The sequence below is a fragment of the Nilaparvata lugens genome, chromosome 2 (assembly GCF_014356525.2).
Source record: "Nilaparvata lugens isolate BPH chromosome 2, ASM1435652v1, whole genome shotgun sequence".
NCBI classification, from domain to species: Eukaryota; Metazoa; Arthropoda; class Insecta; order Hemiptera; family Delphacidae; genus Nilaparvata; species Nilaparvata lugens.
This window is the reverse complement of record NC_052505.1, coordinates 93,638,054-93,647,330: the sequence shown is the minus strand read 5'-3', so window position 1 is coordinate 93,647,330 and position 9,277 is coordinate 93,638,054.

Here is a 9,277-nt window from a genome sequence, read left to right as displayed (position 1 = left end):
AGGGATTTACGTCTCATGTATGAAAATGCCACGTCATGGTGAAGGCAAACATACACTGTACCAGAAATATTGATTGGCATACTTTTTCTCTTCAGAATTTGGGACAAAAATAATCTTGTATCCTCAAACCACACGCATATTGCGTGAGCTCTTTTCTTCTTGGAATGTTTTTACTTTGAGATACATTTAGACGCTCAAAAGATTCAAAAATTTATAAAACGTGGCATAGGTTTTCTCTTTCGATTTTGAAACAAAAATCATCTTGTACCCTCAAAGTACACGCATATTCTGATTTCTTTTCTTCGGGAAATGAATTTACTTTGAGATGCATTCATATGCTCAATAAGTTCAAGAATTTGTAAAATAAGCTAGTCTACGGTATTGATTGGCATACGTTTTCTATTCAGAATTTGGGACGGAAATAACCTTGTACCCTCAAACCACACGCATATTGTGAGTTTATTTTCTCTGGGAATGAATTCACTTTCAGATACATTCTTATACGCTCAATAAGATCAAGAATTTATAAAATGAGCTTCGCGACGGTATTGCTGGGGAGTTCTTACTCTCTTTCCGAGGAGTGTATATTACTCTACTGGTCTAGATTCTTGCACATTACAAAGCCCAAGGTTTCTAACTCCTTATGCTATTATTGAGATACCTAGGCACTTTTTTATAGTTTTGTGAACTTGTAAATAATAATTCATTCATTAACAGAGACACACATCATAAAATCCAATTTCATTGGGAGGGGATAACAGACTGAGCCCAGAACTGTCTCTCTCCCACTTTTTATTGATAAAAGTTTCCGATAAAACGATAAGGTTATGTGATTACTTTTTTAATTTATCATTTTGATAATGTACTTATTGTATAAATGGATAGAAAATAGAAACCCCAATTTTCAAATCAAACCTATTGCTATTAAAACAATCTCGTGTCATAATTTACGGCACAATTCCATTCAAACTGAGATGAAACGTTTGAATGAATGAATGTCACAATCTTCTTTGCTCAAAAACTATCACTATTTGAGCTAGAGGCGCTAGAGACCTCATCATAGTTTCCTTAAACCACAGTGTTTAGTTTATAGTATTTTGTAAACCATACATTGAAACTAAGATTGGAGTGCTGTTTGTTGGGGGAGTGATAAGAGTGAACATATTAAAAGCGTGGTCCACGTTAAAATAGTAGTGGAGAAAGATAGAAGTTGCCGATTCTCTGCCTTGCCACGGCCTTCTATTGAGGAGGATAGCTGATACCGGTATATCTGATGTCATATCATGTTCAGAATAATCAATTCCATTCTATTTTGAGAAAACTCAGTACAGCGTTGCCGCGTTGCCGATTCTCTGCTTTGCCACTGCCTCCTATAGAGGATAGCTGATACCGGTATATCTGATGTAATATAATGTTCAGAATAATCAATTCTATTTTATTTTGAGAAAACTCAGTACACCGTTGCCGTTTCTCTGCCTTGCCACGGCCTTCTATAGATGATAGCTGATACCGGTATATCTGATGTATATCATGTTAGTCCAGGCGCTGGCTTACATTGAGCATACATGAGAGAGGCAGAGAATTTGACTTCGGATTATTGTTAGGGGGTCTTTAGTGTATATGAAATTCGATGTCGTCACGTCCCAGGGTGGTCGACAGCTTGGTGGGGAGGGGGGTAAGTTGTAAAAAACGCGCGTTTATAAAATCGCCTGTCCTGCAGTTACTATTCATAGTACAGCTTTTAATTTTTTCTCAATTTTATGTACACATAACTGGCTTTCAATGTGGTCCTATACTATTTTGCGATAAACCGCATAGTTTTTCCATAAAAAAATAAAATATCTCGAAAAATGTATTTTTTTATTATGGACTTTTTGTTATTTCTCGAATATTCAAGTAATTAGCCAACTTAGAGGAAAAGGCTCCCAATAAACGTTGTAGGCCGTTTCTTGCTGAATCAAATGATGTATATAGTTTGGGGGTTACGATCATAGATGCGGCGGTGGGAGGGGGATAAGTAGCACTGTTACGCTGCGGCGCGGTCCTCCCCCATGATTAATGTGCGTAATGGCCTGTCTATCGCATCGCTCCTACTAGTCTATGCATTCAAATTATATATTTTAGGAACGCTATCTTATGTATTTTCGGTCGCTGAACACGATTTTTCAACTCTCAAGCCTTAATAATTGATAATTCTCATCATAATATACTAATTATGGTCAAAATTACAAACATCATCTCATTATCATTATTTATGATTACATTGTAATGATAAACCATCCTGTTAGGAATCCTATATGTGTTTCTCAATCGATAAAAAACTGATATTCCATCAAGATAGAATAATTATTCGATTTAGTTCAATGATCACTTTGGAATTGCGAAAGTCAAGTAATGGAGTAAGTTAAACAAATAATATAGGTACCCCATATAGAGCACCGTGTAACAGGAGTAAAATATTTTCTTAATATAAATTTACAGTTGAAACACAAATAATGCCAATTACTCCCATGTGATATGACTAAATATTTGATTACAAAGGAAATACAACTCTAAAGCTGAGTTTACACCAAAGCTATTAAGGAGATTTTAATATAACTTAATCTTTATAGATTCTATTAGATTGAACATAACTTATCATACATATGATAGACATATGTGTTTGCCAAGTTCCGTTCAATCTAATAGAATCTATAATAAAGATTAAGTTATTAACATTTTGTTAATAACTTTGGTGTAAACGCAGCTTTATCAACTGATTTCTGTAACTTATATCTACTCATCTGGCTGAGTTTGACTGATTGTCTTGGGGTGGTACTTGAATGAAAGTGGAATGAGAGATATCTTTGTTGAATTTGAAATATTTGGAGAGAATACTGTTGGAAATCTATTGAGGGGAGATCAGTATAATTAAGGTGTGAGAGCAAGCAATCAATTCAATGAAACAACTACAAGGACTCATGAACGGTTCAAATATGAGAGATTGTCAAAGTATATTTGAAAGAAGTCAGGAGCTATTTGTAGAGTTTTTTTAGAATCAAAATCAATGACTACTTGAAATATTTATGACTGATTAACATAGTTTAAATTATCTTAAATTGTATTCATGCTCATAAGGATGGACTCTTGTATTGCACATAGAAACTGTTCGAGAAAAGATCCCATAATTTTTTCATTCAATCACACAAACTATGTTATAAGTCTGTGTCATATCTAGAAAATATAAAAAATACCCATAGAAGTGAAAAATAATTTCCAATAAGAAACATTAACTCTATACAGTCAATACATTGACTCTCTGTCAAATGAAACCTTGAAAATTTAATAAATGTGACAACCGATCATGCTTTAGAGCAAACCCTCATTAGATCATCCAAAACTGAGTGATTGGAATAGCTAGTTCTTCAAAGGCTTTCCTAAAATGGCTGCTACTACATAAATAAATCTTCCATCAAAGATATTCTGTTCAAGTATGTTGACATCATTATGGATATCACTGGAGACTGTGAAGAAAGTCATCTAATGAAGTAAAACAAGAATAATGAGAGATGAGAATGATTTCCAGAAGCATAATCTTCTCAAGAGAACATAACATTTTTCTTCAAGACTCTGATGGACAACAGAATCTGCATAATGTTATCAATGGTCTGGAAGCAAGTGAAGAAGTGTATGATTCTCTTTTGAACGTATAGAAAGAAATAGTTATTCGGTCTCCAACGATTTTTATCTGAACATAGTTGTGGCAAATTGTAAAAGTGTATTCTCACCTATAAAAAGAAACAGAGTTCTTTCATTCTCCACGATGCAATCAAACAAAAATCCTAGTCTTAGTTAATTCTAGAACAAAAAGAACTGATCTCTGTATTTTTACTAGGTAGCTGTTTAAAGATAATTCAGCATTGAAGTTTTAGTGCAGCATGCATTTCTACAATAACCGCAATCTCTGTCAACATCTGATGGATATTTGAAAAAAACTCTTAATCTCACTTGGCCTATGAAATTGTAAGTGAAACTAGTTGTGTATTTGACTAAATCCCTAAATATCGTTGACAAATTCGCATAATGATGACATGGCTCTCCTGAATTCAACTCCTACTTCACTTTTCAAAACTTCAATACGCTGCAAGATTATGGAAACTTTGTGATGAGAAGAGTTATGAAAATTCTCAATAAAGATGGAGTGATACAGGTGGACATAGCTTTTCATGTCTATGGTCTAAAATCAAACAAAGGTAGTGAACATATTAGAAGCAGCAGAGTAAAAGAATCACTCCAATAATATGCTCTCCAAACCATCGAGACTTGATTTCTAAATCTGTGGCAGAGATTTATTAATGTGACATGCAAGAGTCTATAAAGGAATTATCCATACGTTAACTACGTGCAGGAATACATACATCATTCATTCATTTGTGGATAAAATACAAATCATATAAATATGTTTGGGAAGAATAGCAGGCATGGCCCAAAACTATTCGAATCCCAAATTTTGATACTGAATAACTTGTTACCATTTCAAAACAGTCTGAACGGGAATACCATAATGGATGAATCAATCAAAAGTTAGTGAAATATTATTATAATAATATTGTTAGAAATAATATGAATGAATATTTAAATTTTCATTTCATTTTGATTTGACACATATCTATTATTATATTGGATATAATTTCTCAAAAGTCCACGACAAACTGAAGATTCACGAAAGATTAACATTTCCATACTGAACATAATCATTATGATAATGAATGAATGATGAATTCCATTTCCACCATGAAGAACTAAGAAATTCCACAAATATTTCTTGGAAACTAAGTGACCACTATATCACGTAAGCGTGGCCAGTGTGCAATTAATAATAGCCTGCAGCGCATCAAAATAAATTAATTTGAAATAAAAACAATAGAACATAAACATATATAAATATTAACTTTATTCTATCCTAATATATTTCTTGAAACGCAAGTTTCGTTTATTTCAAACAGTCATTTCTTAGCTTCCTTGCAGAATGAGATGAAGTTTGTAATTTTGACCATAATTAGTATATTATGATGAGAATTATCAATTATTAAGGCTTGAGAGTTGAAAAATCGTGTTCTGCGATCGAAAATACATAAGATAGCGTTCCTGAAATACATAATTTGAATGCATAGACTAGTAGGAGCGATGCGATAGAAACATTACGCACATTAATCATGGGGGAGGACCGCGCCGCAGCGTAACAGTGCTACTTATCCCCTTCCCACCACCGCATCTATGATCGTAACCCCTAAACTATATATATCATTGGATTCAGCAAGAAACGGCCTACAACGTTTATTGGTAGCCTTTTCCTCTAAGTCGGCTAATTACTTGAATATTCGAGAAATAACAAAAAATCCATAATAAAAAAATACATTTTTCGAGATATTTTATTCTTTTATGGAAAAACTATGCGGTTTATCGCAAAAAAGTATAGGACCACATTGAAAGCCAGTTATGTGTACATAATATTGAGAGAAGATTAAAAGCTGTACTATGAATAGTAACTGCAGGACAGGCGATTTTATAAACGCGCGTTTTTTACAACTTACCCCTCCCCCCCAAGCTGTCGACCACCCTGGGACGTGACGACATCGAGTTTCATATACACTAAAGACCCCCTAACAATAATCCGAAGTCAAATTCTCTGCCTCTCTCATGTATGCTCAATGTAAGCCAGCGCCTGGACCGTTTTCTCTGCCTTGCCACGGCCTTCTATAGATGATAGCTGATACCGGTATATCTGATGTATATCATGTTCAGAATAATAATAAATTTCGAGAAAACTCAGTTTGATTAAAACTGTTTCTTTCCAATTATGGAAAAACTCTACAATATCAATTCTCATTCAACAAATTTCATCTATTCTATTTATTTGTCAAGAAAATATGTTTATCAACGATCAAATAATGCATTTCCATAATTGAGATTGAATGTTTGGTTGTTCAATTATATTCCTACATTTGAAAACGTTGCAGAACTAGAAAAGGTTTGCGATATCTGCTTCGTCAAATTAATGATAGACAAGAATAGCAACACCAATGTAAATCAAAAACTGCCATTTTATTGTTTTTTTTCTTTAGGGCTGGCTACTTTTAATATAAATCTGAGTACCCTTTTGAATTATTTTGTCACGAAATGTTTCGGCTACTAATGCCAATTTTAACACTTGAAAATGACATTAGTAGCCGAAACATGTGCCAAATTATTTAAAAGTGTACTCAGGTTTATTATTTTCATTTACAAATACTGCCGCTATAACGTGGACCTCACTATGGTTTAACAGGGAACATTCCTCCAGGAAAACAGTGTGAACATGGACGGCTATACTGGATAACAAGAATTACGGTTAGGAGAGAGATGGAGGGAAAAGCATTCCTTCATGGGAATAGCAGCAGCATCATCATCATCATCATCGTCATCAGTAGCACTCGGGTCTAGACTGAGCCCATGTCACATCGATCAAGCATGATTTATGTAGCACACTTGAGTGCTTGAAAATGATCCCTATGCTTGGAGGCTTTGGTTATACCTACTAGTCTCCTGCGATCTCACCTTTCCATTAGCTAAACGATTACTTGTGAACCCACAACCAACCATTGGAAACGACAAAGATTCAATAGCAGCCTGCTGCTTTTTCAAAGTGTCAATTGCTTTTCTAACAACGTCACATCATCTCCTTTTCAAACGAAAACGTATCAGACAGAGCTCCACACTGCACAGCCCTCATGATCGAGTTCGAGAGAAAGATTCCGTTGAATGATGTTGTTCTCTGTTTCTGAGTCCATTCTCGAAGTACTGAGTTCTCAGGGTATTCTAGTCTGCCATACGGGAACACGGATACATTTTAAAACATTCGTCACATTCTACTTTCAAGAGAGAAAACAAATTACTTGGAGGGTAATATTATGAATACCATAAACTACTATGAATAACCATCAACCATCACAAATAACCATAAACTCTTATGAATAATCATGAACTATCACAAATAACCATAAACTCTTATGAATAATCATCAACAATATTACAAATAACCATCAACTATTATGAATCACCAAGAACATCTATTAATAAGAATCGAGCCTCAAATTTTGACATTCAATAACTTTTCTATGTGTGCACCGAATTTAATGATTTTTTTTAGTTGGGTTCGTTATGTTCAGGACCAGGTTTATGGCCTAAAAAATTAATAATCCGACTGCAGAACTATTTCCTACGGTTCTTTTAATGTTCACATGTAATCCTTATGGGAGAAGATTTGTGAGCTGGCCATGCATGATGATACATGCATACATGAATAAAAATTAGCTGTTATAATCATCTGCGACATCCAACAACCGTCGATAGATCTGTTTATCATTATTTTCTTTCTATTGATCCACAAAATTTTAATTCTCAATTCTTAATGCCGCGGTACAAACGACGTTCAAACTTGGGTCGTAGATTTCGAAATAAATTTAGAATATGCACGGGAAAATCAGCAGCAACGAGATATACCATCTGATTCCCAGCAAGCTGCATTCTATATATATATATATATTATATATATATATATTATATATATATATATATAGCGAAATGGCACTCACTCACTGACTGACTCACTCACTCGCAGAACTAAAAATCTACCGGACCATAAACGTTCAAATTTGGTAGGTATGTTTAGAGGCGCACTAGGAAATCTTTTGGCAATATTTTAACTCTAAGGGTTGTTTTTAAGGGTTCAATGTTCGTCTTTTAGCATGTATATTCTCTTAATTATAATTGAAAAAGGCCATACCATTCAAACGAATAAGCAAAAAGCACCTGGATGCAAAATGCCACATTGCACCTTCTCAGGTGTGCATGCAGCTAAAGTTTGACATGAGATGCATTAACTATTTAGCGGTACAAAGTTCGCCGGGCCAGCAAGTGAATAATAATTCCTGATCAGTAACATAGAAAAGTTTTCACAAGGAATAAAGAGGAACATTGTTCATGGTTATTACAGAATAAACTATTTTTTATGTGAATTGTAATTGAACATTTTTTCACTAATCGAACAGAATCATGTATCATGCTGAATCATGTTTGTAAAAATATGAAGTGGAATAATAAATTAATAAAACGACTTGAAGAATGTTAAACCACAGATTTATCGGAAATCGAGATCCCAGTTTCGGTTGTCATACCATTATCAATCTCTGAAAATCTGAAACCAAAATAGAGAGCAGCAGTATTTATATTGCGAAGTAATAGAAGAGGTATCGAGCTCTGTTATTGGTGGAAGCCGTGACCTATCAAGGTAAACGTCTGCTATTGGCCTAGACAAGCCCCTCCCCAATTGGTGATAGACAGTCTAGGCCTTGATAGGTCTCGGCTTTCATCAAATACAGTGCTCGGCCGTACTGCTGTTCTTTACTTTAGTTATAGTTTACCATAGATGCCTAATGGTGTAACAACCGGAATTTTGTATATCCATTTATATAAATCTGTATTCTGACAATATTTCTATTCTAATACTATTCAGTACGGATAACTACCACATATAACTACCACGGATCACTTTCACAACTAATAAGAAAAAGAATATTCTCATAAATCTATCTATAGTCAATATTATCAAAATTTTCAAGTTGTTCTCAGAATTTGCACTTGAATATAATTCTCGGAAATATGATTCGAATCTGATGTATAATCGCATTAAAATTTTGAAATTCATGGACTCTTGATAATATCCCATTTTTGTTTTCAGGTGGCCGTTCCAATAAGGATACTGGAACAATAATCATCCACGCATCCGAGTCGAGAATATTTCAAGAGGAATATAATTCAATAGATCTACTGTGAAGTGAAGTGATACAGTTTGAAATGGATTTAACAACGTTCAAAATAATAGAGTATAAATTGAATGTATTCTAGCAAATCCATCGTCAATACAACTCAATAATCTGCTTACCTGTTCCAATACACTGAAAATCAATACTCTTTCCACTTTCAATCCACCTCTGATTAAAATGGTAGCTATGAACATTTTAAATTGAATACCTGATTCTTAGTCATTCAATATACATTAGAGATAACTTTTCTTCAGTTGATGAAAATTCAACTTTAAGTTGTATCAAACTAAACTTGATCAATTTCTACTATTAAATCACTGTTACTCGACCAGTCTAGACTAACATTTTATATTATATTATGTGACTCGTAGAATTAATGCAGATTTTTTCAAGTTTCACAATGATTATTTCAAACTCCTAAACTTCCTGGTTAG